The sequence below is a fragment of the Gigantopelta aegis genome, chromosome 3 (assembly GCF_016097555.1).
Source record: "Gigantopelta aegis isolate Gae_Host chromosome 3, Gae_host_genome, whole genome shotgun sequence".
In the NCBI taxonomy this organism is placed as follows: Eukaryota; Metazoa; Mollusca; class Gastropoda; order Neomphalida; family Peltospiridae; genus Gigantopelta; species Gigantopelta aegis.
In genome coordinates, this window is record NC_054701.1 from 48,482,842 (window position 1) to 48,498,703 (window position 15,862).

Sequence of the window (15,862 nt, forward strand, 5' to 3'; positions counted from 1 at the left end):
TGGCAAAAAACTGCCTGTCCCATTCCCCCCCCCCCCCCCCCCCCTAGAAATATGGGAGCCCGTACGCCTATGAATTAAACATAACAGATGCGTGTGTGTGATGTAAACGTTGTATTTTAATACTAGCATTTGTGATAGCAAACATTAATGCTAATCTTTCGCTATGTTTAAGAAAAGTAAGATACTTGATATTTGACTATTAATTAGATTATATCAGGCTTACACAATCCATCTGTAGTAAACTGTACAAAGCTATCCACTTCCAAGAAATGCAAACGATGTCCTCCATCTGTGGTATTAATCCGACGTATGTGGAACTAAATAAATAAAGTAATAAAAGAAAGAAAGGAAAGTTAAAATCAAATCTGCACTCTTTATGAAAAGAGAAATGATATTAAACTTGTACTGTAAACGTTTCTGTAACACAAAATATTTGACTGTTTATTTACAATATATCACCCAAACAGGTTTCATACGTATGATTCGCCATTTTTTGATTTCAGTTACATGTTTTCGCTTATCTAGGTCAGTAAGGCTAATTCATTATTCCCTGGCGAGATGATACATATATTTTGTATTTCCACGCGTACGGGTTTCTCCCCTTACATATCTCGTGGTACTTTCGCATATGACTGATTGAAAACATTCCATTTCATAAATGGAGCTTGGGTATACACAATCCTAGCTTACCAAAGCTGACGTTTTTAACATCTTATCGATAAAAATTCAACTCTCAAAAATCAGTCAATTTAATATTACATTTGAACATTTATGAGAGTTGTAACACTCACCACTAGTACTAATTTCATTTACATTAAGGATTCAATACCCTTATTTATTTTACCGACAGGTTTTGCAAGAAACACGTCATCGCTATGAGCCGACATACTACAAGAAAATAGTTGCTTATTTCTGTATACTTATTGTCGTACGTATATCCAATTAAGGTTCAAGCACGCTATCCTAAGTACACATCTCAGCTATCGGAGCTGTCTGTTCAGGATACTGGGTTAGATTTTAGTGGTTAGTGAGAGAGAAGACAGTGTAGTGGCCTTATTGAGTCATTAAAACGTGCTCTAGTTGGAGGCAGGACATAGACCAGTAGTAAACCGCTCGTCTCATGCGCAGTCGGTTTAGGATAGATCCACCTCAATGGATACATTGAGCAGACAATACACATCGATTACCGTCTTCCTAGATTGATAACCTAGTGTACAGTTAAAGTTAAAGTTTGTTTTGTTTAACGACACCGCTAGAACACATTGAATTATTAATGATCAGCTATTGAATGTCAAACATTTGATAATTCTTACATAATATAATCTTAGGGAGGGGAGAGAACCCGCTGGGTTGTTTCTTGGTCATAGGGTTTTACGTGTACATCAGAACAAACTATTGTAACGCACACTTTTTTATGCCTGTTTTAGTAGCAATGAATCTTTTATATCCACCATCTCATAAGCATGGCAGCATATACCACAACATTTGATAACTAGTCGTTGTGCGCTGGCTGGAATGAAAAATAGCCCTATGGACCTACTGACGAGGATCGATCCTAGACCAACCGCGCATCAGGTTAGCGCTTTACCACTGGGCTACGTCTCGGGCCATAGACTAAACACATGAGCAATGGAACGAACACATAAACGATTTTGAGATGATTGGAATTAGAGATAATTCCTCCGTTTTGATTAAGTGAATCACAGCTGGTGCAGAAGTCGCTGAGATCACTGACTAGTCTGAAACCACACTTTGAATGACCCACCCACCCAGCCCCAAAACAAAAATAATAGAGATAATATAAAATCAAATCTATACAACACCATAGCCATGTACACTCAGTTCAACTCGGCTAGATAAGCGATTCCAGAATTAGACTTCATCTCAAAGAACAACATAATTCTCTTTTATTTTACATTATATCACATTATTCAGTCAAAACTTTCATATCAGTTTAAAGCCATGAAAAGCGACTGAATTATTCGGCATTTTCAGACATAAACACCAGTGATCACCACCTGTACGTCTAGACATGGGAAAACATAGGCAATGCACAAAAGTCGGATCTCATTTACTACTTTGATAAATTGCCGGACGTTGATGCAAAAAGTATAGATGGTTCCGTTATAGTCAACATTTTATGACTAAACTGACCAATTAAGTCTGCATACCTTATTTACCCAGGAACTTGCAACCATAACTGTGGTGTGGGATTGATACATCAGTAAGAGCCCAAAGAGTCCAATGAGGCAGAAATGAAAACGCGGGAACTGCATTATAGTCAAATGACTATTTAAATTATTATTTTTAAAAACTGGCATTTTCATTTGAGCTGTGTCAGTATTATTCGCAATGCGTGTCGACGCTTTTCACTAAAGGAAAGGCGATTTACAGCACATAAGATACTAATGTTGTGTGTTTATATGAGTGTACTATGTGACCTGACCTGGCACAACGTAATCATGGAGCTGCCGACACAAAACTACTGTTACTTGCCCTCCATTGTGCACAGAATGACGATGAGATAAGAAAATACTGATCAGATCAGATGACACTGATCCTATGATATTTATATCTTGATATACCGTGGATTGTTTAAAAAGAAACTATAGGATGATGCCAGATCATGTCACTGCAACCAGCCTAGGAGAACAAAAGGTAAAGGCATTTTTATTTATTCATGGGGTCAGTGGGTGTGACACAGCATTGTCATTCAGTAGCATTGGGGAAAACAGCTTTTCGTGAATTACAACAACATTTCTGTATTTGTCCTAAATGTCCGCGTGCATCATAGATGTGTCATCTTCAAAGGTTTATGACAGGACAAACGAAAACTCCCAAAGTGAGCCAGTCTGGTCATATACATAGCACAAAAGGTGCCCTCAACACAGTTTACGCCTTGCAGCAGCAACGTACAAGTACTATGGGTATAGACGATTAATTTATAGCCATGGTAAAATGTCTCACTTGCAACTGAAAGTGTAAATTTAACAAAACCCCGTGAATAGAAGAAACGTGTTGTTTCACGTTATGGTTTTCTCTCAGTTAAGATTTAAATATAGTGGGACCTATGAGATAGAGGTGCTAATACCGTTTATCAAACATTGATTTAGATCTAATCTCCAGCGACCGATGTACATACAAGTAGAAAAAAACCCAGGTTACGGTCACTTCTTCAAATAACTGGACAGACCAGTATAAATAAGATCATAATGTAAGACTGTAAGTATAACTCAGCTTCAATGGTAATAAAATTTTCACTTTTATCCACATTTGCATGTCTATCACAAAATGATAGATTTGTTCGCGTTGTATATGTTTCGTCATGACGTTTGGCATCACGCTAGGTATCAGAGTGAACATTTAACCATTTATAAATAATATAACAAACGTTTATGTTACGTATAAACTTTTGAAACTGGCATCATAATGTATATAATATAACATAAGTAAACGTCTCCAATTTTGAAAGTGTTTATTCGCGGTCGAATCTAACATCTAGAATACCCCAATGCTTGAGCGGTGGATCCAGGTAATTCATTGGGTGTGCAGACTGTCAAAGGCTGCAAGTTCCCTAATAAAACCCTAACGTAACAACGAATGTATGATTAATTTAAAGGGACATTCCCGAGTTTGCTGCAATTTTTAAGATGTTATCGACTAACAGAGACTTTTTAACGATTGTAATTACATATATTTTTCTGCATAAAATATTAGATGCTGTATATTAAACGTTTTTCTGATCGTTCTACTATTTGTACTAGGTTAAATTTCATTTTATTTCCTGAAATATATTTTTTTCGTACGTACCAATATTAAGACGCCCAGAAACACATTGGATATACAGACACCGATATTCTAAACAGGAAAATATATTTAATATGTAAGTTTAATCGTAGAAATATTATATTAGTCGGAAACATCTTACAATGCAGCAAATTCAGGAATGTCCCTTTAACAAAAAGACAGAGGTAAATATTTTTATCTTTTTGCTGGTCAAGTATTTTGCTGGTAGAAAAGTATATTATGTATATGTACAATCCATTTTCAAACAAAATATAGATCGAAGTCAAGAAAAATGCACAAGAATATATATATTTAGCACATACATAATATATTTATGTTTAATCGAGTGAAGGAAGGAAATGTTTTATTTAACAACGCACTCAACACATTTTATTTACGGTTATATGGCGTCAGACATATGGTTAAAGACTACACAGATATTTAGAGAGGAAACCCACTGTCGCCACTTCATGGGCTACTCTTTTCGATTAGCAGCAAGGGATCTTTTATATGCACCATCCCATAGACAGGATAGCACATACCACCGCCTTTGGTGTACCAGTCATGGTGCACTGGCTGGAGCGAGAAATGGCGCAATGGGCCCACTGACGGGGATCGATCCCAAACCGACCGCGTATCAAGCGAGCGCTGTACCACTGGGCTACGCCTCGCCCCAAATTTAAGCGAGTGATGATTTGTCCCTGCACCCATGTCCGCAATACATACTCTATTGTGTATGACTTGCTCCCCCCCCCCCCCCCCCACCGCCCCATCTAAAAAAAGAATCACGAATCATCCCATGATATATAGTCAACATGCTTACCTTCAAAATGGTTGTGAAATTTTTCATTTTAAATATGTTGGAATGGGCAGAAAAGCTGTAGTGGTGATCGAATCCATCTTCAAAGAAATATGCAATTGACGACGAGACCAGTAACAAAGCGCATGCGACGTCAGTCCATATGCGAAAGGCCATTGCTGTATATTACAGCGATCTAGTAGTTCTCATTCTCTATCTTTCTGCCAAATGAATTTATTCAAACTGGCAACTGGATATTGTTTTACCTGTCTGGCATTAACTGGTGTACTACTAGGAAGAAGGCGTAGCCCATTGTGTGCGCCAATTTGTTTCATCATAGAAACGAACAATGCAGTTTATGTACTGACAAAAATAAACATAGTGCAAACTGTATACTGCATACAACAAAAACAGCCGGAGTAAGGTTATTTCACAATATACCGTAAAGTTGACTACAGTTATTAATGATGCAATACTCCATTCTTGAATAAATTCGATTGGCAATTTTGAGTAAAACCAAACAGTTCGAGGTGGTTAATGCTCTAACTGTCCAAACAGAAAACAAAGCAAGTGCATTTATTTTAAACATTTCCTTAACATAAGTCCTAGTATATCGGGTGCCCCCCACCCCCATTCCCCAAAAATAACATAATAATAATAATAATAATAATAATATAACCCTACTAAATATGGAACTGGCTAAACGGTATGGGGACTGTAATTTTAATATTTCACATTTCAGTCCTATATATCAATTAGTATTAAAATGGCAACGAATTTTATATTCTAAGTTTTAAAATTGCGAGTCCCAAACCTAAGTTAAATTTTATCTATTTTTGTTTATGGCACATGTAAAATAAACCACGTTTAAGGACTGTCTACTAGCAAAACGGTGGACACATTCACCACTTGTTTCAAGAAAACAATAGGAAATATAATTTCACTTAGCTTTTGACGTCTCACTTTTTTTACATACAATTATGAACGTGTTGCCTATTATATGGGCCTATAATTATCAATGAATACCCATATCGTAGTGAGTGAAATATTAAAATTACAGTCCCCATACATTTCAGCAATTCTATATTCATTAGGGTTATCGTTGTGTGGTTTGTTTGTTTGTTTTGTTTGTTGGTTTTTTTTTAGGGGGGTTCGTGGGGGGTTTTTGTGGGAGTTTTTGTATGTTTTTGGGTTGTTGTTGTTTTTTTTTGTTTTGGTTTTTTTTTTTTTTTTTTTTTGGGGGGGGGGGGGGTTGAGTGAGTGAGTGAGTGGTGGGCGCATTTCTTTTCTACTTAAATATCCAATATGTTGTTATTTTATGGGCCCAGACCCACAATTGTCACTGAATGTGGCCAATATCCATATATGATAAAATAAAGTCTCTGTCTAAAAACCACAATTAAAAATCTCAAGTTAAAAAGCTCAACGTTTCGTCAGCTAAATGCTGGCATCCTCAGGAGCAAACTAAACATAAAACCAGGATTTCAGCATTAAAAACAGGTGAATAAAAACAGTTCAAGTGAAAATGTCCGCAATTACCAGTTTGGTCTCCTCTAGTACTTGACACATTTTGTTACTTGTGGTAAGGATGTTGGTGTCTGCAGCCAGTTTACGGAGTTGGGGCTAGCGTGGGTCGAATGTAGTAACCCAGGGAAGTGTTCTTTTGGAGTTAGTGTAATTTAAGAGTTCATCTCGAGTATGTTGTTTAGCTTTCTTGAAGATGTTAGTAACTCTACTTTTTGTGTAGCCACATTGACGGAGGTAGGTACAGAACTGTTCTAGGTTTTGGTCTGCCCACTCTGGTTTGCTGCAGATTCTGAGAATCCGGAGAGCTCCACTGTAAGGTATTACACGGAATATATGTCTGGGGTGGTAACTGGATGGTGCTAAGTACCTGTGAGAAGCTGTTTCTTTGTGATACAGGTCTGTCTCAAAGGAGGAGTCGCTAGATAGGGTACCGAGTTATTATCCATGTGTAATGTGAATTTTATCTGAGGGTGCTTTTGGTTTAAGGTGTCGAAAAAAGTGTGGATTTCCAATTGAGAGGCCTTGCTCCATGCCCAAATATCATCAATGAAGCGTACATGAATGTCTGGTTTATTGGGTATGGTGCTCCAATAATTACGCATCCAGTAAGTCATGTAAATATTTGCATATGTAACGGCAAACGGAGTACCCATAGCTGTACCTGAAATTTGTTTAAAGAAACGGCCACAGAATTCAAATTCTTTATTGTGTAAAACAAAATCGGCAATGGATAGAACTGCATGGGTGTCTGTGTCCGATAGGAGATCAGTGTTATGTATGGCTTCAAGTCCTTCTGAAATAATGATGTTAGGATAGAGACTCACTACATCAAGTGCAGTAGGTGGCCTTCTTTAGGACGAGGATTGGTGGTAATATAGTAATGGGTGTGTAATATCGAAGTTGCAGTCCCCATACTTTTTAAACAATTCTATATTCAGTAGTGTTATGATTTGTTTTGGGTTTGTTTTTGTTTTTGTATTACATTTTTTGCGGGGGGGGGGGGGGGGGGGGGGCACCCGGTATATGCCATCATATTTTAACTGCAGTTCACCTGTGTAAATTCTAGATGTTGGTCTTTTGTTGGAACTATTTTGTACAGAGAAAGATAAATTTAGATTTTATCTGAAAGTGCAGTGCAATGAAAGCCTGTGGTATTGAATTGACGGATACCAATTTACAGTTTTATTTGTAAGTGTTAAATGCTATTATAATATGAACAGACATATATTTAGACATGAATTATAATATCAAAATTGATATATATTTGTCTTAGTTTTTATGTCGTTTAGTATAGTATGACAAAGGTATGAAGCCGAATAGTCACGACGCTACAAAGTGTGCTTTGTTTAACGACATCACTAGAGCGCATTGATTTAATAATAATCGGCTATTGGATGTCAAACATTTGAAAATGTTGACATATAGAGTCACGACGCAGGCACAACATTGTTTTAAATCCGATTGGTTAAATTTGTTATGTTTAAACATCTGTGGTTTGCTATCATAAATGTATAGGACCAGTTGATTTGACGGGATATATCGTTCGGATATCGTATTATGTGGTTGAAAAGGCATATACATCATAGCCGGAATAGTACCGCCCCTAAGCTTTGATAGACAAGCTGTCACAGAACTGTTTCTGTTTCATTCTTAAATAATAGCACAATCACTATAGAGAAGTTAGTGGCAAACAGTAATAGAAGAAAATACATTGTGATGAATAAACTATATTGACTGCTACACACAAAATGGCGTATTCGTTACAGTTTCATAATATTTTTGTCATAGTTCTTTTCCTGTTATCTTTGTGTGATTGCGATAAACAATCCATAGACAAATTTGACAACTCGTTTCAACACAACCTTGACTATCATTTAGACGGAAATGGAGAAAGACTTAAACTCCGAAGTTCTGGTAAACTAAGCGATGTGATAGATTTGGACAACACTAGCGGCATCAAGGTATGTTTTAGTATATTCGTGCCATTATCACAATATAATCATTTGCAGAGGACTGGATTATAATAGGGTGGGATGACGGTTTTGGTCATTGTTATTTGGTCTCAGAATCACGTATATGTTTGTTTTAATACTTCGCCTGTGGCACGCCCACATTCTTATGCAGTCATGGAAAGCTTTGAACTGTCCTTTGCAGTAACATCAGTCTGAATTAAATTAGGTAATACTCGTCCAAACCAGTTACCCATAACTGGTATTTCAAAGGTGAAACAGGAAAGAACATATGAAATATCCTTTACTGCTTATTCGGTATGCGTAGTCTGTATGTTTCGCCCCCTCCCCCCCCCACTCCCTCTCTCTCTCTCTCTCTCTCTCTCTCTCTCTCTCTCTCTCTCTCTCTCTCTCTCTCTCTCTCTCTCTCTCTCTCTCTCTCTCTCTCTCTCTCTCTCTCTCAAGGATAATGCCTTGTGGTAAAGTGCTCGCCTGATGCGCTGTCGGTTTGCGATCGATTCCCGTCGGTGGGCCCATTGTGCTATTTGTCGTACCAGCCAGTGCCCGACAACGGGAATATCAAAGGCCGTGGTATGTGATATCCTGTTCCCTGGCTAGAAATGGATCAATGTAATGGGTTTCCGCTCTCTAACACTAAATGTCAAAATTACCAAATGTCTGACATCCAATAATTCAATGTGGACTGGTGGTGTCATTAAGTAAATATTCCGTTCCTTTGCCTGTTGAAGCTAGGCTTCATTCCTCCATGAACTATTTGGAGAAGAACGGCTAAATGCAGGATACCGATGAATGGGGGCTGACTATATTACTGTAAACCAACAATACATGTATCTCTCAATATACTCAATGACTTGTATGTATTAAATAATATAAGATTTTGTATTTATTTATTTATGTAGTAGTAGTAGTAGTAGTAGTAGTAGTAGTAGTAGTAGTATTTGCTACTAAATCACTCTCCACGCTAATCCTGTATATATCTTGTATATAAATTTATTATTTTGCTGTACATTGTATTATGCTTATATGTTGTAAAAACGTAAAGCAATAAATACCAAAACTAATAAATCCTATTTACGACTGACATTATTGTAGCATGAGTATTACCTACCATTGAAAAAACACAAAAAACCCACACGCAAACAATACACCTCGATTACCAGTCTTCTAGATTGTTCACATACTGTACAGTTAAAATTAAAGTTTGTTTTGTTTAATGAAACCACTAGAGCACATTGAATAAATAATTACCAGCTATTAGATGACAAATATTTGGTAATTCTGACATATAATCTTAGAGAGGAAATCCGCAACATGTTTCCATTAGTAGCAATGCATCTTTTATATGTGCAATCCCACAGAACGAATAGTACATACCACGGCATTTGATATACCAGTCGTGGCGCACAGGCTGTAATGAGAAATAACCCAATGCCTCCCCCTCCCCCCCCCCCTCCTCCCCTCCTCTCCTCTCTCTCTCCTCTCTCTCTCTCTCTCTCTCTCTCTCTCTCTCTCTCTCTCTCTCTCTCTCTCTCTCTCTCTCTCTCTCTCTCTCTCTATATATATATATATATATATATATATATATATATATATATATATGTATGTGTATGTATGTGTGTGTGTGTGTGTGTGTGTGTGTGTGTGTGTGTGTGTGTGTGTGTGTGTGTGTGTGTGTGCGTGTATATTTTGTCATTTCAGGGTTTTTTTAATACTATTCATATGCAAAAATAATAATAACAATAGTAAAAATACTGAACTTCTAACTGTTTAGTGGTATACTGTAAAGAATATATAGCTATACTTATATAACAAAGCATAGTACGTGTCCACTCAGGTCGCATATTATTATATATAATTGTAATTAGTTTGTGATGTTTTCTATCTCAAAGGAAAATAAATTAATAATACATTTGGAAATTTAAGCACAAATCCAACATTTTAATTATACTTACTTCGAATATAGACAAGACATCCATCATATATTTAGTATTCTAATCTTGTACATTTGTATTATGGTAAGTGGGTGATAATCCAGTTAGGGACAAAATGTTATACGAACAATTACAAACTACACAGATTCAACACCTTATGCACTATTCAGTGCTTTTTTATTTTTGCAATATTTGTATAATATTGACATTTGTTGAAAGGGACTACTTCAGACCCCATCCTCTAAATAATTCGAGCGATATGTCTATAAAAGACTTGTAACCCGGCCGCCGTAAAGGATTTTTTAAATGTGTTTTCAGCTATAGGGACTTACTCTTCAGATTATTTATCTGTAGTCTGTCCCATCCTCTTATAAAAATGTGTAGAGTTTTTTGTGGTTTTTTTATTTTTTATTTTTTTATATATTTTTTTTTTGTGTAAATAATATCTGGTTTGTTTGACGTAAGAAGAAAAGTAAAAGTGTTGTGGAAATAACAAAAATACTATTTTTAGTACAATTTAAAAAAATAAACAATTGGCTCAGAAATAAATAACCTTTATTAAATCCTTGGTATGAAAAAGGCGTTCCTGTGGGAAGGACTAATAACTTAATATCTTCAAATTTGCTAATTTTATATTTTTGTCATAAACAGGTAAATGTTGATATGGAATGTCATCTTGTCGTCTATAAGTCAATAATATTTGCAAAATGCACCATTATTCATCTGGCAGTTGAAAGATACGCTTCACATTTCAGGCACTCTGCCTGGAGCTACCCAACCCACACATAGTGATATACTGAGAACAATTACCAATACTTACATAGGCGTAGTAAACGTTTCATAGAACTGATCTTCATAAAACACACCAATATTTATAGATCCGAAATGTGGAGCAACATTATGTATACTATAAAAAAAACTGTCGGTAATTGCATTTATAGTGAGAAACTGTAATGTAAACGATAATCATAAATGGCATCATTTGTCACAAGCACGATATATGGGTTAGAATTATCATTAATAAATGTCGTCCAATAAGTTCTCGAGAAAATAATATATATATATATATATATATATATATATATATATATATATATATATATATATATATATATATATATATATATATATATATATCACTGTTGCAGAATAGTGTTATTTGCAATTGCCAATAGTCATACTTGGCACAAGATATATACCATATAAAAGTGTTGCAAAGTACTTTGTCATGTGCCGTCACGGAATTTCGAGCATAGTAATGTACCGTGTCAATGGTTTTAGTAAAAATACAATATAACAATACATGTATATCTTAAACAGATGTCACCAGCATACAATCATATAATGCCATATTTACTAGTATTGTGCATGTGCGTATATCACCACAAATATCATAAATACCATCATTTTATATATATTCAAGTTCATACTCTTTTTTTGTAATATTAGTATATTACAATTAACATAAATAATAATAAATACACACAACCTAATATATAAATGAGTTCATAACCGTATCTTTTGGGACAAAGGTTAGCCTGGTGCAAAACTGTGCAAACACTGTGCAGTATCTTCCAAGAAAACACACTGAAGATTACCAATGACTCGTATCACAAACAGCAGCAGAATGAAGTTTGAAATAAAATAAAGATTTTTTTTATCAAAAGCCAAGCTGGAACAACTAGTAAGAAGAAAGACACCGTAGATTGAGACACAATCAGCTTCTGTCTCAGTAATGCAAAAACAATAGGAAGACAAGCTATCATAGCCAGACAGAGGAAACAGAAGGATAAAAATTTAAAGCAGGATACTGAGTTTGAATTATATTTAGGCTTATATTTAGAGTTAGCGTATAATATTTTATGACAACAAAAGTGTTAAAAACCTAACTGAGGTGTTTGTTATGTTTATAATATATTATGACAATAAAATGTTAAAACTTAACTTTGTTGTTTATAAAAACTATATACACATTTTGCTACAATTACATTTGGAATGTTTTCCATTTCTTTCATTTGTTGTGAAATCACGTATCTTTTTTGACATATCATAAAGGAAACCGACGTTCTCCAGAGAGATACGTGCTCCAGCCGACAGGGTATACTAGCATTGTGAATGATTATCTGATTATGTGCAGACTGAGTTGAAACAAGCTGAAAAAAACATGTTGTTTTATTATGAGCTATGCGATTTTTATATGTGTTCAAGAAGTGTCATAAGGCAAAACTCAATGGGGCTGATGATAATTGTTAAATTCACTCCGCAAGTTTTCCATCTTAACGGAGTTGACAGGCTTATCATATATTAATATATAAATGTGTACTACATGACCTTTAATGACCTGTGATGACCCCCACACTCTTTTCAAAGCTAACCTCCACTGGAATACGATGGAGCACATCGTTCTGCATGTAATGAACATAGTGGGCGTTTTGACTCTCTCGAGTAGGACGAAATCCTAAAATTGTGGACTGTCCCCAGACTAACACAAGGTGCCTTATAGTTTAATGACGTATTGCCCCTCCATCATATACGATAATTTGGCTCTCTAGATCTCCTCGGGTTCGATGAGTCGTAAGATTGATCCGTCTCAGTGGAATGAATATCACGATGTGTCGAAAGTCATGGTATGTGTTGTCATATCTTTGAAAAGGTTCATCTGTTAAGGCATATAGGAAAGTAGACGATATTAATTCAAACCAACATATAAATTAAAATGGCATCGATGGACAAATATAACTATTTGCATGGATTGACAGTATGTGTCTTAAATATACTTCCATTTCTTTCAGCGACTTTTGTGCGTTGAAGACAAAATTCTTCTAGTATTGAACAGCGATGATGTAGTATCGTCATGGAGGCCTGGCCGGATTCTTTTGGGTAGCGCCAAGTGGGACTGCAACAGTACTCTTTCCACAAAGGGAAGCCGTGGAGGAATTTATGCTAAAATTCTCCAAATCTACTTCCCTACAAAACTGAGAGTTTCCATAGACACCATCCAAGCAGGGTGCGTATATACGTTAAAAAAAAAGAGCAAAACTTTTGTTTACAAAATATATTTGCTTTCGATACAGAATATAATCTGTTATGTTGATGTTTTTTGTCGTTAGTGCTGATAAGAGTAAAACATTTTTATCGCTTAAGATGAACTAATGAATTTATCTATTTCAAAAAATCAATTTGTCTACTACTTGCATCTTAATTTTCTATTAGCTCAGTGGGTTGCGTGCTGGCCTGAGGTTCTTGCGTCGCATGGTCGAATTACCTCAGTGAATTCATTCAGCTGACTGGGGTTTTGGGGGTTTTTTTGTCGCTCCAACCAGAGCACAACAACTGGTCAAAGACCGTGGTATGTGCTTTCCTGTCTGTGGGAAAGTCCATATAAAAGATCCTTTGCTGCATTAGAAAAACAATGTAGCGGGTTTCCTCTGATGTACACCAAAGATCGTGGTACGTACAATCCTGCCGATGGGAAAATGCATAAAAAGCTATCTTGGTACTTTTTTGAAGGATTGACTCAGGTGTGGCCACATCGAGTTTCATCTCTTTCTCTGCCAAAATAACCGAATATATAATATCAAATAGTGATAGTTTATAATGTGCGGATGTGTCGTTAAAAGGCTATGCCTTTCCTTTTTCAGTCCATTTGACATGATCGAAGAAGCAAATATCCACTTCCACTATACACCAGGAAATGAAAAACGGGATTTTCTTCAAACAAGGACTCGGCGGCACACAAACCTGTTAACAACATTAAATAATATTCTTGGAAACATTGACTGGAAGCAAAACAAAAGCACCGTCATACCATTCAACGAGGATTACGAATCGGACAGACCCAAACGATACTTCGTCCTTCACAAGAACCACGGAGACAAAAACCTTTCATACTCTGAATATTCAACTCAGGATGAATTGCTAAAGAAGAATCATGATTTCACTCTTAAATGCTTCAGTTGTCATGGAAGATCGCGGGTTTCCTACACATTGTATGTATTACTTGGCAAATGATACAATTTCATAACTAGTTTGGTGGTGTGGTGGGTTGGCAAAGAGATTATAGTGGTTTGCATATGATCAGTGGACCATAAATACAATAGGGGAATGTAGGTAAGCAATGGTTGGCTGGCCTTTACGAGGTAAATAGGGGAATATAAATATTATTCTTCCGACGCCGATGGGGTCAACTTTAAGCGTTAAAGTTTCGTATTTAGATCTACTTCTCACAGACTATAAATCCTAGACCAATGAAACTTGATTTATAGTTGCACCTACATTACAGTATTTGTTATAATACTCGAATCTGAAATTATTTTCCTTTTTTGCTTATAAAGTTCTAGGATGTTGTACCAGATAGATATCTCACTACTGGATGCGCGCCTAGATAAGGTTAATGGTTAGTCAGCGGGACGCATGTGTAGTGACTAAGTTTCAATCTATACCCATCAGCCATAAACTGCTTGTTTAATTAGTAGGCCACCAACGTTTATTCTTGATATGTATATATTGATTTTAGCATGACAAACGTGTAAAGCAGACGCAAAGATTTCTAGTTAGGTACCACAACATAATATATCGATGGTGATGTTGAGATGAACGGTGAAGCCGTAGAATGTTATTTTCGGTAAGAGGTTACACCACAAAGCCGTGTTCCAGTCTTGCTGTCAGATGACATACATACATACATGTATACATACATACATACATACATATACTCTTCAAAAGAAGAAACGCAAAACCACATTGTCGTAACATTTGGAGAATTGATTTAATTATTGAATGGTGAGTTCGATAATTACCAAATGTTGCAGGATTGTTCACAATTCACTCTAGTCCATTGTGAGTAAGTGATAGGACACACCACTAAGGTCAAGGTCATCTGGAGTCAATACCGGGTGTGGCCTCCGCGTGTGTTGACAACTGCCTGGCACCGCCTGCCCATTGAAGCAACCAGAGTACGGATGACGTCCCGGGGGATGGTGGCCCACTCGGCCTGCAAGGCTGCTGCCAGCTCGGGCAGGGTCTGTGGCTGTGGTTGTCGCTGTCGGAGGCGTCGGTCCAACTCGTCCCATAGATGCTCAATTGGGTTCAAATCCGGTGATATCGATGGCCAAGGAAGGACATTAATGTTGTTGTTCTGTAGGAAAGCTGTTGTGAGACGTGCTGTGTGAGGCCTGGCGTTGTCATGTTGGAACACTGCGTTGGCGTTGGCCATAACTGGAACGATGTGTGGCCGGAGGATCTGGTCCATGTAGCCCTGTGCATTCAGGTTGCCCTGCACGTGGACCAGGTCAGTTCTGCCAGTGTGTGAGATGGCTGCCCACACCATGACACTACCCCCGCCGAATCTGTCCACTTCCTGCACGCAGTTTGCCGCATAACGTTCACCACGACGCCTATACACGCGACATCTTCCATCATGACGTCGGAGCAGAAATCGGGACTCGTCACTGAACCACACCTGTCTCCATCGCAGTTGAGGCCATTGTCGATGAATCTGGCACCACTGCAGTCGGAGTCGACGGTGCTGTGGTGTTAAGATGACACCTCGAACTGGACGTCTGGCACGAATTCCTACCTCACGTAGGGGGTTCCGTACGGTCTGGTCGGATATCCTGCGCAAACCTGGTATTGCTGCGGCTGTGGAGGTGGCAGTAGTCAATCGTTCCCGAAGGTGGCGTACCCGGATGTAGCGGTCCTGCCCGGGGGTAGTGACCCGTGGTCGACCGGATCTAGGGAGGTCACGTGTTGATCCATGTTGCTGGTAACGGTCCCACAGTCTGGAGATGGTGCTTGGGGACGCATGGAATGCCCTGGCAACGGCCGTTTTGGATTCGCCTGCGTCTAGT